The sequence below is a fragment of the Ictidomys tridecemlineatus genome, unplaced genomic scaffold (genome assembly GCF_052094955.1).
Source record: "Ictidomys tridecemlineatus isolate mIctTri1 unplaced genomic scaffold, mIctTri1.hap1 Scaffold_58, whole genome shotgun sequence".
Classification (NCBI taxonomy): domain Eukaryota; kingdom Metazoa; phylum Chordata; class Mammalia; order Rodentia; family Sciuridae; genus Ictidomys; species Ictidomys tridecemlineatus.
The window spans coordinates 570867-588349 of NW_027523917.1; the positions used below are offsets into that span (position 1 = coordinate 570867).

At 38.3% G+C, this 17483-nt stretch overlaps 1 protein-coding gene across 8 annotated transcripts in view; it reads right to left on the reverse strand.

Annotated features, from left to right (window-relative positions):
* Positions 1–17483, reverse strand: part of LOC144374108 (transport and Golgi organization protein 1 homolog) — a 134633-nt gene that overhangs the window by 86383 nt on the left and 30767 nt on the right. Inside the window, exon 1 of one of the 8 annotated variants that reach the window (XM_078037056.1) lies at positions 7123–7139. The exons of the other annotated variants lie outside the window; for them this stretch is intronic. The gene's annotated coding sequence lies outside the window, so the exon portion shown is untranslated. Of the gene's footprint in view, positions 1–7122; positions 7140–17483 lie in introns of those variants that run through there. 8 annotated transcript variants of the gene reach the window in all.

Consider the following 17483-nt stretch of genomic DNA (forward strand, 5'->3'; position numbering starts at 1 on the left):
ATGAGGAAGAGTTTCCAGCCTCTGTTTGTGCTGCACTGCTGGGGGTTGAACTCAGGACCTCACACCTGCCAGGCAAGTACCACTGAGCTATATCCCCTGCCCATCTACAGCCTTTCTGAAAAAAAGAATACCCTCCATCTCCCAGACTCCACTTCTTCTGTAAAGTAAAGCAAACAAATTGAGGTCTTGAAGGTCTTATAAACTTTTATCATTGTCTGAAAATCATTTCCTCAATAGCCCTGTGTGTACTCTAAGACCGTTCTGGGCACCTACAAAGCCTACAAGACATGCAGATACTAATGCCTTTCAACTTCTAGTCTCTCACTCCAATAAATTCATTCCATGTTCACTTTATGTATTTATTTAAGATGTGGTTTTGCTATGTTGCCCAGTTTGGCCTTGACCTTCTGGGCTCAAGTGATCCTCTTGCCTCTAGCCGGGAACACAGGCCTGTGCAACCACACCTGGCCCAATGTTCATTTTAATCACATATTTGTTATCCTGGCATTGTGTGACAAGAAAAATGATGTATTTTTAATTACAATACTTGTATTCTGCAATTGTATAGTTCTTGGCAGTTTATGAGATGCCTGTATACCTGTAATCTCTTTACTATGCAACATTCCTGTAGGACAAGAGGGAATTAACAGGTGAAAAATAAAATAAAACTCAGGAAGGTTAGGTAGACCCCCTGCCAGGATGTGTAAGCAGCAGTGCCCAGGACAGAATTGTGATCCATGGCTCCAAGGGAGAGTTCCTTGTCTACCCTAAGCTGTTGTTCACAACAGGAAGTTAAGGAAGCATAAAAGTATCTACCAGATATAAAAACACACGCTCATGCCAGGGGCAGTGGCACTCATCTATAATCCCAGCAGCTTGGGAGGCTGAGGCAGGAGGATCCAAGTTCAAAGCCAGCCTCATCAACAGCAAGGGACTAAGCAACTCAGTGAGACCCTGTCTCTAAATAAAATACAAAATAGGGCTGGGGATGTGACTCAGGGGTCGAGTGCCCCTGAGTTCAATCCACCTTCCCAAACACATACACACACATTCATTTACAAGAATATGGAAAATCTCCAAATAAGTTCATTTTTTTATAAACATTTTCAGGATTATGAAAACACACTGGAGCCTAATATAAACTATGGACTTCCTCAAAAGAGAGACTTATGAACATGTATATGTACACACACACACACACACACACACACACACACACACACACACACACACTTTCCCATATAGTTTATCCAGGTCAAGAATCCCCAGATTCTTTGGCACACACTGGATGGCCACACAGTGTGGCAGTCAGGTGTGTGCTCTATTTCATGTGATATAAAAATGGAATTAGGACACTGCTCATGGGGAACCACTAGCTCAGGGAATACGTGCTGGTCACAAATCTGTGGTACCCACAGAGACACACATGGTATGGAGAAGGATAACAAAGGGAAGTGGGAGAGAGAGTTGGAATGGCTTTCTGGAGGAGAGAGTACCAAGGTATATATCATCCTTCCAACCTTTGTACCTAACACTTCAGATACCAGGCAAGTTTAGAATGCAGTATTCTGAGCACAGGAGAACTATTCTGCCGAGACCATTCTAATTTCCCCTTTCACAGGGCGCAGCGGAGTACTTATAAGGTGTTTCCCCTTGTACATTCACCCTTTGAATTGTTCCTTTCCTAAAGAATTCAAAGGTTAAGTGACTGCAGAGCACCAAAAGTGTTTCTGCCCACCCAACCTATAGGGAGATCCGCTAAGTACCCACAGCAACCTCAGTCTTTGAAAGTCTTAGTTGGTTTCAGGCTCTAGCCAATATCCTCTTCGACTCTTCCTCACTAACATAATTATTAATGCTCCCCTGGTTCCTCCTTAATCCAAGACCCTACCTCCAGTGCTGAGCTTTGATTTTTAGGCTATACTCTCTATATAGTAGAGGTCCCCAAAGTTCAGATGATGATGGACAGGAGCCCCGACTTAATCAAAGTTAGCACTTTGGGAGCTGAGCTGAGTTCAAATAAGCTGTGTCTGACTATCCTCACGATACCTACTGAGGGAATTCAAATGCCTGACCATTAATATTTCTCATATGGTATGGCTGCCTGGTTTTGGAAAATGGTCACCCACTGGCAACCCACAATTGGGATTACCCTTTTGCTGAAGGTAGGGTAAGACTAAGCAGCCTCCTGGTCATACTGCTCATTTTGGTTTTTGTTTGTTTTTTAAAAAAAACTTTCTTCCTATATTTATTTTGTCAAGCCAACTACCATTTAATCTGTAATTCCCTGAACACTTGCAATGAATGTCCTTTCACCCTTGCATCCTTGGGAAACATCTCATCTGAACTCTGCTAAGGAATGACCTCAGAGTCAATCACTGTGCAGGTACTGCACTTGAACAGTTGGCTTTCAGAGCAGGGGAGGACTCATCTACCTTTCCCACAGTATCCCTCGGGCCATCATGTCTACTAGAATGAAATGATCTTGAGAGCAGAAACAGGATCTTCATAGAGCACACAGGACAGGAGTCAAGAACATGTTCTGGAATCTAGCATACCTAAGTTTAAATCCAAGTCCTACCACTTACTACTGTGTGACCCTGTACAAGCGAGTAAACTTTCTAAATTCTTCATATACCACATAGGGCCTTGTAAAAATTAAATGAGATAAAGCATGTAAAACACAATGCCTATCAGACAGTGATCAAAAAGTGGTAGCTATTATCAAATCTAGTAAGTGGAATAATGTGAAAACTTAAAACCTCCATTAACATATATACACTCTCTCTATTTTTCTCCAGTGTTCTGTCTCAACAACTGTCCAGGAAACAGCCCTGCCTGTACCAAAGAGGCTCTTCATGCTTACTACACCTACCCTTCTCCCTCCTCACCAAATGAGCTGCAACAAGGGGCAGGAAGCTGGGGTTTCTTTGGCACCTACTGACTATTCTCTGGGTTCAGAGAACTCTGTGCTTTTAAAAGCATGTGTATATACATATACATGTATAAAAAAGAGAAATACTAAAAAAAATAAGTTTGTATCTAGTGAATGTGAAAAGGCAGTCATTCTCTGTGTTTTGGTACTATTAACCATGTTGCAATTCCAGGCATCCCTAAAACCATTCTCTGCATTCTTGGAGAATACAGCAATGGTCAAGGTTGCCAGATTCTCTACTTGTCCTTCCTAGACCCATTTTCAAGTCATCAAAAGATCTACCACCACCTGAACTAATTGCTCCTTTCCTGTAACTCAAAAAAGTTGCATTTACTGTAATTGTGCACTCTGCACAGCTCATGAATTTCTTTATTTAAATATATTTCTTAGAAAAGCAGTGGGTTCAGAACTTTTCAAGTTTGATTTTCTAAAGTCCTTCATTTGGGTATTAAGGGGAAAGTAAGAACAGTAGAGAGTACTGAGCTAAAAACTGTACATCTCCAGAAGCCTGGGTGGAAAGCCTTCTAGATCTAACAAACAAAATAAAGCAAAAATTATTATGCTTTTGGGGCTGGGATTGTGTCTCAGTGGTAGAGCGTTTGCCTAGCACAGGCGGGACCTGGGTTCGATCCCCAGCACCACATAAAAATAAAGGCATTGTGTTGTGTCCATCTACACCTAAAAAAATAAATATTAAAAAACAAAACAAAACAAAAAAAACTATTATGCTTTTGAGGTAGAATGTTTAGTGTAAATCTCTGGACCTACCAAGTAGCTCAAAAGTAATACTGCTCTTTAAAAATTAAGACTCTTCATCATGTTAAAACCTTTCTAAAGTATACTTTTATGGCAGTGACATTTTATGCTGACAATAATAAGCCATGATAGAATATTTTAAAACTTCAGTGCATGACCAATCGGGACAAGCTAAACAGCAGCCTGGGCCTTAGCAGATGCATGATTTTGAGGCCACCTTGACTCTGGCTCTCAGTTACCAAGGCTTTTGTCCAGGCTGATCTGCCACAGAATATAAATTCTAGGCTATGAAAATGGGAGCTGCCAGGAGCTGGGGAGTGGTTTCCATCACCTTGATATATCTCTCTCTTTTTTAAAAATTAATTAATTTATTTTAATTGGATATATATGACAGAAGAATGCATTTGGATTCATTGTACACAATTGCAACACAAATTCACATTTCTATGGTTATACATAATGTAGCAAGAACTGGGCACAGCACTCAGCCACATAATGTGGCAAGGACACAAGGTCACAGAGATAATGGCTGCTAGCATTCATGCCATTCCTTTTAGTGCAAGAAAATAAAGTAAGGGAATTTTTCCACCAAAGAAAGGGAAAGGTTTACAGTGTGGTAGTTATTTTTAAAAGCTTTTGGAAGAATGTGTTTTAATTATTTAGAATTACAGCCAGGGACTGGGGGTGTAGCTCAGGAGGTAGAGCACTTGCCTAGTATGTGCAAGGCCATGGGTTTAATCCCCAGTATGGGGGCTGGATAAAAAGCCACAAAACAGAATTACAACCAGGTATAGTGAAACATACCTGTAATCCTATCTATTCAGGAGAATTATGCAGGAGGTTAGCAAATTCAAGAGCAGCTGAGGGAACATAGAGAAACCTGTCTCAAGCTCAGTGGAAGAGCACTTGCCTAGTATGCCAAGGCTCTGGTTTCAACCCCCAGTACCCACCCCACACACAGAAAATCGGAATTACTAACATTCCTTCTCCTCCTTCTTCTTCCTTTTTCTTTGTGCAGAATTGGGAATTGAACCCAGGGGCACTCTACCACTGAGCTGCATCCCCAACACTTTTTGTTGTGTTGTTATTGTTGTTTTGCAGTAAGGGAGATTGAACCCAGGTATGTCTTACCTCTGAGCTACTCCCCTGCTCCTTTTTACTTTATATTTTGAGACAAGATCTCACCAAATAGCCCAGGTTGGCCTTGTACTTGTGAACTTCCCACCTCAACCTCCAGAGATCCTGAGATTATAGGCATGTGCCTAGCATGATGCCCACTGTGTCAAATATTTCTTAAATAAATGAAAGGATGCATAATTTCTGTATATTAATCCCTTATTACTTATTCTTATCAAAACAGAGATGAAGTATGAAAATTATGTTTCATTTAAATTTTTCATCATTTTTTGCCTAGACAACAACAAATGCAATTTTGAAAATAAATCCATTGGTTATCATGGGGTGATACTTTTAAGTATTTTATCCCACTTTTATACTCAGATAAACCCTATACAACAAGTACACAACATTATATAAATATATGTTGGTTTTTCACTTTAGTGGGAACATGTACAAAATGATGAGTCCAAATAAAACATAACCACAACCAAATAAAAGGCCTTATACTGATTTCTTTCTTTCATGACTGTGGATGTGGAATCCTTTACAAGCAATTTAGCCCACTAATTCCAATGGTTAGAATTCGTATTTGCAGACCCCATTCACAATGAATTGACAGCCTAAATATGTTTTCTACCAATCCAATTAGTCTTTAACAAAACAAAGTCTTACAGCTTTATAAAGTACTACCTTTTAAAAGGCAAATCAGTCACAGGACTTTGAGCCAAAGGCATCCATCAAATTGTAATCTTTCTTCAAAATATAGAACCCATATCATACTGGGCTAGGTTCCACAAAGGATTTGGCAATGTCCCCTGCTGTCCTCTATCATCATTGATCACTTCAGGTCAAATTACCCTTCAGTCACTTGAAGTATCATATTTATTTAGAGAGAAGTTCAAAATGCCTGAATAAAAATCTTTAATATTTTTAATGACAAGCAAAGATAAACATAGGTCAGAATCTTCATGGGCTTAGGAAAAAATAATAAGTCATCAGCTTTAAGGGACTATTTTGGTCATGTGAAACCTTCTCATGAAGCAGAAACACATGGTTTCCTTTGTGTCTCTTTTAAGTGAGATTACTTTTGCAACATCTTAAAATTAAAATATTAGTATCTAACAATGTAGCCAGAGGCAAGTTACATAATGTCCTCTCATATTCCCTTCTGTAAAAGGTTATTTTAGGAGAAGTGATCTCTACAGTTTCCTTCAATAACAAGATCCTATAAATCAATGGGCATTTAAACAGTCCAGGCAGATGGCTATCTTTTTTTTTATTATTATTCTCACATATCTTCATGGTCTCTCTTGACTTGTTCCATTGCTTAATCTCATAATAATATTGATGCTGATAATAAAAATTTTATGCCTAACACTAACCATACTCAATCTCCTTATAGTTGGAGCCAACATCCTCCAGTTTGGGCAATCTGTGGAGTTGGAGAACAAATGACCAGTGTTTTCTACATACAGGAAAATCTTTCATTAGCTCTACTGAAATCCTGTCATTAAAGCACCCCTGACTCTTCCCATCCAAGGGCCACAACAACCCAAGTCCTTTAATCACAGAAAACCTCCTCTCTAGAATCTAGTTCATTATTTTACCTCTACAGAGAGTTGAATTAATCTGTCCAATACCATCAGCAAAAACAATGATTGGTGCTACTGCTGGATGAGAGAAATTTGAGCATTTCTTTTAATATGATTGCTCTGTAGAGATTGCAATTGTTTTTGCTGAAGTTAATTAATGCCCCGAATGACCTTCCTCATATTTCGTAGCAACACTTCAAGCTAAAATCAGAAAGAATGACTTTTTAAAAATTATAAAGTACAGGAAAAGCCTTGAAAAATCCCAAGAAATTGCACTTTTTTTTTGCCTGGAAAAAATAGCACAAAAGAGCAAGGGATACTAAGATGTTAGCAAGAGACCCATCCCAGGGAAGATATCTTCTCTCAAATGAAAACTTCAGTTAGGTAAACTGAGTCATACTTCTGCATGCCTACAGTATCCCAAATAGACTACAGCCAGCCCTTTTTAAAATAAGTCCAGGGAAAGTTTTACATCCTCCTTTGGTTGACCCATGCCCATGTTTAGACTGCCACAGTCAAAAAGTACTTCCTTCTGTGTAAGTAGACTCCTTCTTGCTATAATTTAATTTTGTTTTTCTGGTTCTACATGCCAGAGAAATAAATGAATCTATGCCTAAAAGACTTGGTCCCAGAATACACTCGAAATAACAAAACAAACAACCCAGTTAAAAAAAAATGGGTCAGGGGCTGGGGATGTGGTTCAAGCAGTAGCATGCTCACCTGGCATGCGTGCGGCCCGGGTTCAATCCTCAGCACCACATACCAACAAAGATGTTGTGTCCACCGAGAACTGAAAAATAAATAGTAAAAATTCTCTCTCTCTCTCTCTCCTCTCTCACTCTCTCTTTAAAAAAAATGGGTCAAAGCTCTGAACAGACACTTCAACAAAGAATATATATGGATGGCACATAAACACATGTAAAAGATGCTCAAGATCCCCAGTTGTTTGGGAAGTTCAAATTAATACCCCAAGTAGACATAACTACATACTCACTAGAAAGGCTAAAATGAAAAACATCGAGCACACGAAGTGTTGGCTAGGACATGGAACAACTGGAACTCTCATACTCTGTTGGTGGGAATGTAAAATAATACAATCACCTTGGAAAACACATTGTTCAATTTCTTAAAGTTAAACATACACCAACCATATAGTTCACCCATTCCACTTCTGTATGTTTACTCTAGAGAAATGAAAGCACGTCTAGAATATGACTTGTACATGAAATCTTCATAGCAACTCATTTATAATGGTCCCAAATTGGATACAAGATAAATGTCTAAAATGGTTGAGTACATAAATAAACAGTTGCGTACATAAATAAATATATGGTAGATCAATATGATGGAATTCTATTTGATGATAAAAAGGAAAAAAAATTCATGGGTACGTGTAACAAATGGCTGAATCTCAAAATAATTAGGCTGAGTGAAAAAGTCAGACAAAATAGAACACGTACTGTATGATTTAATTTACATGAAATACAAAGAAGTGCAAATTAACTTAGAGTGACAGAACCCGGAACAGCCAATGCCAGCAATGGAGTGGCTGTGTAAGGACTACAAAGGGTGAAGGATATGTTCACTATCTTGACGATGGTGATGGTTTTAGATTGTATATAAACTTATCAAACTATACATTTTAAACATGTGCAGTTTATGTCAGACCTCACTGAAACTGTTCTTAAAGAAAATCCTATCATATCCACTAGAAAAGTTGAGGTATAATCCTGTCTTCTTTTCTCTTCTCTTCCTCTAGCCCTATCTCTGGAACATCCTGTCTTCTCTCCCTCAGATTAAACAAGTCCAGTTATTTCTTTTAAACTTTTCCAACCAGAATTAACTTTTCCTTGTGCTCTCTTAAAAAATCAAATCAATAAATACTTAAGTCCTAATAATCACATAAGAACTAAAAACCAAAAATGTTTTTAGGACAATGTTCTGAAGCTTCCACATGCTCTCTTCTAGACAATCTCAGAGAGATTAAGTAACTTGCCCAAGCTCATAAAGGAAGTGAGTGAACAAGCTGGATTAAAAGTCAGGTGCCTCTAACTCAAAAGCCTACACTAGGAGCTGGGGTTGTGGCTTAGCGGTAGAGCACCCGCCTAGTACATGTGAGGCCCTGGTTTCGATCCTTAGCACCACACAAAAATAAATAAATAAAATAAAGGTATTATGTACAACTAAAGAAAGAAAGAAAGAAAAAAAGCCTACACTAATATTGAAACTGATGCACTCCAATTCTAAGGCATTTTTACCATCAAAGAATTGAGCAATAATATATATTAAAAGAAATTCAGCTGTATTACTTTTAAGTGTACATACAACTCAAATTATTCAACCAAGAGATGCCAAATCTGATGGACCGTCTTCAATAAACTCATCTGCATTTGGTGGTATAATTTTCCATGTGAGCTATTAAGGTAAAACAGATTTTCTCTTCTTCTTGAGTAGATTAAACCAGTTTTATATATTAAATACCCCCCAAAGTTGCCTTTTCCATAGCAAAAAGGTAACTTTGATTCAAACCAGTTTGAATCATCCCAAATTCTGAAAAAACCAAGCCAAATCAGTGACTGTCCTCACTGGATATAGTCCAAATGAATGCACAATGGAAACAGCTGTGCAAAGTCCAAAGATGAAACAAAAATGAGCACACACACGTACCCTGCCACTAATTAAAAATGTACTAGTGTTACAAGTATACAGTTTCAGTGGTGGTGTTATCTTTGTTCAGAAGCATGGTACATTATTGTAAAGCTGAAGCTATCTAGCATTTAATTAGGTTACTAATTATGGGGAGACTCATATTACCTTCAAGTCTTTTCCTGGATTGTGACCATGCCTTAATGTATTAATTTCATGATGACTACATTTTAAGATGGGGCACATTTAAATGCAGAGTACTGGTCACATTCTCCAAAATGTCCACATGATAAGATTTTAGCTATGTATAGTTTGAGACATTTATTAGAAAAAAATCACTGTTAATTCTCACTCCTAATTTTAATAGTCAAGAGATATTTTATATTGCATTTTAAGTATAAGTTAGCATTTCACAGTCTTCACCCAAAGTATAAATACAAATATCAACAGAAACAAAAAAATCATTAAGTGACATTCTGTATTTCCATTTGTGTCCAATCAACTAATAAATTCAGCCTTAATGCACTATCATCTTACTCCCTAGCTCTCCTTTATGCCTATCAGAAATAAAATAAAGTCAGTGTAAAATGTATGAGTCATTATTCTTCAGTCATGCCAAAGCCATAACCTTTAACCTAAGATTACAAATAAAGTGCTATGTGTGAAATTCAATACTGTTTTAACTTTTGTGTGTTGAGGTCTAATAAATATAACATTTTGGAAGAAAATTAACACATTCTGGATCAATTCCATTCATTTTCATGATTTCCTCAGTAGATTTCTACGGCTTTGACTAAGCTTGCTAGTGTGCAGATCTGGGATGAACTGATGAAGTTTGGCATCATTTAGTTTATAATCTGTATCACCAGTTAGTACAAGGCACAGAAATGTTTGTTCCCCTATGCACTTCAAAGTACTTCATTTATTATCTAAACAGTTATTCTGACAAAACCATTAGTGAAGAAGAAAGTAAAGATATATTATTTTTTAAACGATGCAACTTTCACACCAGACTCCTTTAACCACCCATGCTATTTCTGGCAAAGTTTTTATTTCCTAAAGAATATATCCCCTGTCGCCATTCCAATTTTTTCTTGCCTATGAAAAGGCCAGGGCTTGTTTTTAATTAGTTTTCACTCAAAGTGAGCTTTTATATATTTCAAGATTTACCTTAACTTTTCCCTAAGTCCCTCATTTTTCTAGCCTCTTCTAAGGAAATACTAAATTTAAATATGAGCAAGCGCCTGCAAAAATCAAATTGACTTTATCAGCTAACTTCAAGTGATGACAGCGATGAACCAGGAGACATGCACACAAGGTAAAAACAAGACACTTTACATTGGAGCTCTGAGCGAGGGCTTTTGGAGTTAATAAGAACTAAGTTTCATGATTTAGAATGAGGTATATTCTCTTATTCGCTTTTTCTTTCTTTTATTCTTCAAATTCGTACTGCAGGTATATTACCAGATAACATGCTTGTAGGATTTTGACTTATGAAAAACACAATGTTCTGGTCTTCAGAAGCCCATATCACCAGTGAGCTGAGAGGGTGGGTTGAATTATGTCCATAGTCTTGTTAGCAAAGATGGGTTGGGCTGCAGACCAAACCGAATAAAACAACATGAGGTCAGATATGGACTTGTTTAGTAAAGAAACATAACTTTGTCAACCATTTTAGCCATTTTTAGGAATACAGTTCAGTGGCATCAAGTATATTTACTAAAACTACCAAGTAGTATTACTTTAGATTCAACTGAACTCCAGCCTCAATGTCTGGATATACAATCACTGCTTGATGCTCATGGCTTCACAGAGATAAATGCCATTCTATTTCCAGGTAACTTCCTCAATATTCAGAGCCAGAGCTCAATCAGCACAGTATAGTTGTCTACTGAGGTGAGGAATAGGCTGCCCAAACCAAGCATTTGTCTATTTCCTTCCAGATGAAGATAGAAACTTTGATCTTCTCTTCCTTGCCATTAAGCAAAGAAGGAACCCACTATTTCCTGACCTTTGGGAGTTTTGCAAACTTCAGACTGCAGTTCAGAACACAGATAAGAAACTGTCCAAGAAAAACATGCCCCAAATGAACAGGATATAAACAAAGCTGTAATGAGGTAATTAATGGTAGGGACTTGACTCCCCTCACTTTGCTTCTCTGATAACAATCTGGCATTTTATCAGCATCCTCTTTATCTGGAAGGATTCACTATGTTCTGCTGCCTGGAACTATTCTGGGAGGGGACAAAGACATGCTTTCATCTTGGAAAGGAAATGGAACTACATCTAGAAGGGGTAAGGAAGAGTCAAAGCCGTAAAAAGACCTCTAAGTCTTTGTTTGACAGAAGGGAGAAGTAAATGGAAAATAGGATGCCCTGTTTCCCTGAAAGTATAGAAGCAAGTTCTAATGGGAAAGAAGTCACAGAGTCCTCAGCCAGGCCACAAGAGTGATGACTGTGCTTCCCACCTTTGTTCCAATTCTGCACCTTCTCCCCATTGTCATCTAATTATCTTTCTTTCAAAACCAAAGAAACTTAAACTAATTTATATCATGGCATAAGTGACTATAATAACATAAAAGTCATTTACCTCCCACTGTGATGTCCATTTTCTTAGAAGGGATGAAATCCAAATACTAAAAGAATAAAAGTCTACCTGAGTCTTTAAGACCTGGCTTAAGATGAAGGCTGCATTTGAGATATCTGGGTGGGGAGAGGGCACTGCCTAAGATTTCTCAAGTCATTTCACACAGGTTGTTACTACATTGGGCAGGGTGTATGATAAAGCTGGCCCAGGTCAATGACTAGAGTGGGTTTGATCTGGCCCCTCTAATGGTTTCACTTCTAAGAGAAAAGGGAACTGCTATGGGAGAATTAATTTATAGTAAAGAATGACGCCTTGTTTCCCCTCCAAAACATGGTCTCTCCACTTAAATCTCACAACAAGCAGCCATGGATTGGTTATGGAAGAACTTGGGAAAAATAGGGCTTTGAATTCCCTATCCTATTTAGGCCTCAGGAATATTTATTCAAGGTTGAGCCAGGGTATCTGGCCAATTCCAAACCCACAGCCTGGGGTTTCTAAATCAGAGTGTGGATTGCCCAGTGACACTAGTTCCCTTCTGTCAGGCTGAGTAGCAATCCTGTGGAGTCACCTATGTTCATACTCAGGGCCCTGGTGACAATTCACAGTGCTTCAGGTAAGGAGTAGGGCATAAAGAAGTGGCTCTGCTGGCTGGCTTTCAATAGGGAGTTCTATCAGGACATGGTATTCTAAGGCAGCCACTTTAGAGATGTGTTCAACCAGGTAGCAGAATGCTGATCCTTCTCTAGTCTTTCTCCTATGTCCAGTTTCAATCTCTTATGAATTAAATTCTTAAATATCTTAAATCATGTAGTTTTTAAAAAAAGGTTAAAGAAAATAATTGTATTATATTAATTATATAATACTGAAGCTTAGCAAGAAAACCTGTTTCTCTTCACTAGATTTATACAAGTTATAGTAAGTATAAAAGAATTCTACTTTTTGTTTAATCTACACTGAAATGGAGCTGCACCTTCAACTCTCATTTCACAGGAAAGAAGGAATCTTTGTGGGAAAATAAATAAACAAGTAGCCCGGCAAGAACCAAACCAATACTACTCACCCATCACCCACACAGACAGCTCAAGGGACTCCCTAGATTCATGTTTGAAAATAGTTTCCAGCCACTGCTTTGAAAATTATTTCTTTTCTGTGTGACACATCCTTCAGTAACAATTCAGTTTTTCCTTGGCTACCTAGATATATTTCCATAGTTTATACCAAAACAGATGACTTCTTCCTGTACAGTTCTAATAATCAAAAAAGAGCAGATTTATTTGTAGAGCAGCACCTTTCATACAAATATATACTTTATTAATGCTCTCACTTTATATACTGAGCAGGAAAATCTCACTACTGGGGTCATGCCTAATTTTCATTCTAAGACTGAACTAAAGTTTCCCTATGGGGGCTGGGGTAGTGGCTCAGTAGTAGAGTGCTTGCCTAGTGTGAGGCCCTGGGTTTGATCCTCAGCACCACATAAAAACAAAAGCATTGTTTCCATCTACAACTATATACACACACACACACACACACACACACACACACACACACACACACATGATATTTATATAGAAATATAAAGTTTTCCTATGTGTCTAAGAGTTTTCATCTACAGCTGAGAGAAATCTTTGATTTCTTGTAGCTGGTAGTCGGGGCACAAATGGCCTAGCCAAGTGTTCTCCCTGCTGCCAAAAGCCTCAGAGGAGCCTACCTCGCCCTCAGTGTGCCCTCACCTCAAGTTGGTGAAGGAGGGAAGTGGGACTAAGCACAAGGAAAACTCAAAACTAAGGAACCAAAGGAGGTTTTAACCACTTCATAGACCTTACGGTCAGCCAAATGCTCCTGTTATGTATCTGTCAGAGAAGTTCCCCAAAGTTACTACCTGCAATTTGGAGTAACATTAGTAATTTAAACACATCACTGATTCAGATTTGAGTTTTTCCAAATCAGTTCAGAATTACCATATAAGAAAACATAGGTAATTTTATAAATTTTCATTGAAAGCCTTGTGATTCTATTTTCTAAGAGAATAAAAACAGGGATGATCAGAAAGGTTACTGTATGTGAAAGTACTTTGTAAATTTCAAATTCTACATAAATTTTTGTTACTATTGCTTTTTTCTTTCCTTTTAGCAACTCTGGAGATTCTCAAAAATTATGTAAGATTTCAACAGTGGAAACTTAACATGACACACTGAAGACAGATAGGAAACATTTTTTAATGGTTTAAAAGGTATGCATAAATAGCAACCCACAAATAATCTCATTAAGATTTTATGCTTCTTAGCCTCAAGCCACATTTTCTATTTACTAAGACACTTATAACTGCAATGACCCATGATTTCCTATACTAAGGAAATTTTCTTTTGTAAGAAATTCTCAGAACTTCAGTTAAGCCAGTTTTATTTAGCAACCTGTCAAAACCACTTGGACCTAACTGCAACTTTTTCTTTTTTTTCTGTGGAATTCAGATTAGAAAAAGAGACCACTGCCAATGCAATGCCCAAGGGGGCAAGCGTTTCAAGAAAGAAAAGTCTAAATATTTGTTATTCAAAACCACAGGTTAACTCTGGCACGTGGAGAACTAGCTTGTCTTACATCACAGAGCATCATGGATAGCTAGTGGAAGGACTTGCTATGGGGTGAGGAGTTAGGATAGCCAAGACAATGGCAGATGGGTTCTGGAGTCAGATCACCTGGATTCAAATCCATGCCTTATCACTTACCAGCAGACTGAGGTAGGGCATATTTCTAAATTTTCTTCTGCCCAGCCTTTGCCCTCCCTCAGTAATAATAACAATGATAATAAGCTCACAGTGACTTTTGTGATGATTAAATGAGTTAGTATGTGTAAGGTTCTAAAACAGTGCCTGGCCCATGGTAAACATTTGCTAATTGTTATCATTAATCACTAATTAGGATGAAAAAAATCAGAGTACAAAAGATAGGGACAAGAAGTGTCACAGCACATCATGACAGAACCCTGGGTCTGACTCAACACTGCATTTTTCTAGTGCCTGACACTTTGATGTTCCCAATAAATATCTGCTGAGTGAGTGACTCATAGTCCCTGACTCCTTCCACAGTCATTTTTTCACTGTGGACACATTAGATTTATTCCTTCTGGACTCTGGAGTGTCATCTTTTTTTTTTTTTATCTCCAAAGAAAGTTACCAATGCCTGCCACTTGCTACCTCAAACTGATGATAATCAATATAAGAAAAAAAAAATCATTTCACACTCCCTAAAGGGCTTTGGGAAGAAAGTGATATATATATTTTTAAAGACAAATGTTCCTTTGTTATTGAGTAGGCAGGAGGGCTGGGCGTGTAGCTCAGTGGTGGAGTTCCCCTGAGAGGTACAGTGCCTAGCAGGCATCAGGTCTGGGTTCCATTCCCAGCACTAGAGGGACAAAAAATGAAGAAGAGAAAGAAGAAGGAGGAGAAAGAGAAGGAAGAGAATAAAAAAAAAGAAAACCAAGCAAGCATGAGCAGTCAGTTACGGTGGAGAAGCCTCTGTGAGTCCAGATTCCATCATTTTCTTTGGAGAAGGGAACTTCTGCCAGGTGGATGGAGTGTGATGTCAAGCATTACATGTGACGAGGAGAGGACTGGATGTTCAGCCCTCAGTGTGCCAAGGTAACTGAAACTGCTAACTTATGGGTGCCTGTGGCACAGGCAGAAGAAGCTGTCCAATAGGTGGTACATCACTATAACCCCAGTGATTTGGGAGACTGAGGTAATAGGATTTCAAGTTTGAGGCCAGCCTCAGCAACTTTGTAAGATCCTAAGCAACTCAGTGAGATCCTGTCTCAAAAAAATAAATAAATAAAATAAAAGGGCTGGGGATGTGGTTCAGTGGTAGAGTACCCCTGGTTTAATTCCCAGTTGGTGGGGGGCAGGGGGGGTGGGCAAGCTTCATTTGATTCTATGAGTTCCAGATCTAGAATTGACTTATCAGTGTAGGTGTGTGGCAACTCCAGAGTGCATAAGATCGAAAAAGAAGTGGGCTGAGGGCAGGACAAAGAGGTGCATCAATGTCTGAAAGGCAACAGGAGGAAGCAGAAAGAAGTGGCCAGAGAAGGTCACTGAGGAAAGAGTATCATATGAAAGGAAGTTTGCAATAGTGTCAACTCCAGATACAAACCAAAAAAGATGACTGCAAAGCATCCAATGGATTTTTTAACTAGGAGGTCACTACAATTTCACCTTTCTAGATACAGTTTCAGCGCAGTGGTAGAAGAGTTGGCTGCAGTAGTCTGAGGAATGATTAGGAGGGGAGGAAGTAGGAGCCTATGAACACAGAACTTTTTCTAACATCTGACCACAGAAGATGGACTGCAGACCTCTCTTCTCTTTCAAACAAGAGATGAGACCCAGGATGTTAGACAAGGGCACAGAACAGGCCCTCAGTAAATATATTTAATGGTGATGAAGAATGGTCACAAATTCAAGTGATATGAGAACACATGGTAGAACAAATGCTTATTAATGCTGACCTATGACCATTTACTCTTTTCTCTCTTTCATGAGAGGGGCCCATCCAATTTCATATATATTTTACATATTTTCAATTCATGTAGTCATGCAATAGTGCAAACATTCTCCAATGCCAACAAATAAACTTCTTGATCATAAACATAAAAAAGAGAACATATATTATAAAAAAGAGGATGTCTGTAACTGGCTTGGAGGGAGACAAGCAGCGGAATGTCTCAATGTTCCAGGTGAGTGAGAAAAATAAGCTAAGGAGGAACAAGCAAAACATGCAGGTCACAATGCATCTAGTCCAGCCAATGTGACTAATGAAGCTTGTTTTAACTAGACTATAAATGAAGGAGTCCCTGCTTAGCTGAGGTTTTGCTTTCTGCAATTTCAGTTACCCATGGCCCAAAAATACCACATGGAAAATTCCAGGAATAAACAATTGATACGTTTTAGTTTGTGTACCATTTTGAATAGCATGAACAAATCTCATGCGACCCTGCTCTGTTCCACCAGAGACGTGAGTCAGCCCTTTGTGCAGCATATCCACAATATAGATGCTACCCACCTGTGAACAGCCAGCCACCTCACTTATCAGACTGACCATGGCAGTAATGAGTGCTTGTGTTCAAGTCATAACAACAGTGATGCTTGAAATTCAGATATGCCCAATATAAGATGATTCCTAAAAAGTAGAAGTTCTCAACTTAATAAGGAAAGAGAATAATCAGGTTGGTGGTAAGATTTATGATAAGAACAAATGAAGTAGTCCCTGTGAAACTGTAAAGAGAGAAAAAAGAAATTCATGCTAGTTTTTCTGCCACAATTCAAGTTACAGCTATAGTGTGTGGTATTATAGTAACAAACATAGTACACGTAGGATCTGGTACTTTATAGTTTCAGGCACCAGTGGGGGTTTTGAACTTGTCCCCTGAGAATGAGGTTGGGCAGGAGGGTGTACTATAGTCTAGCAAGGGTCAAGACTCAGAAGCAGAGTAGAAAAAAGCTATGCCAGTCAGGGAAAGATAACCAAAACATACTATAATGTTATTTTTCCATGTCTTCATTTGAAGCCTACTATAATTAATCTTTGCCTGCCTACTTATTCCCTAATTCATATCTGTTTGAAAAGAAAAATATACATATATACTTCTGGACTTAAAATGATCCCTACTACATAGGATAAAAAAACTGCATATTGTCAGCATTTGGAACTTGGTACTGTGAAATCCTTAAGTTAGAATTTAAAATGCCTGCTTAGCACCTTGTCTACTATTTTTGAGAAAATATTTATGGCCAAGAAAATGACAGTTCCTTTTGGAAAAATATTGCTAAAGCATTTAAAAATTTTAATATTACTAAATT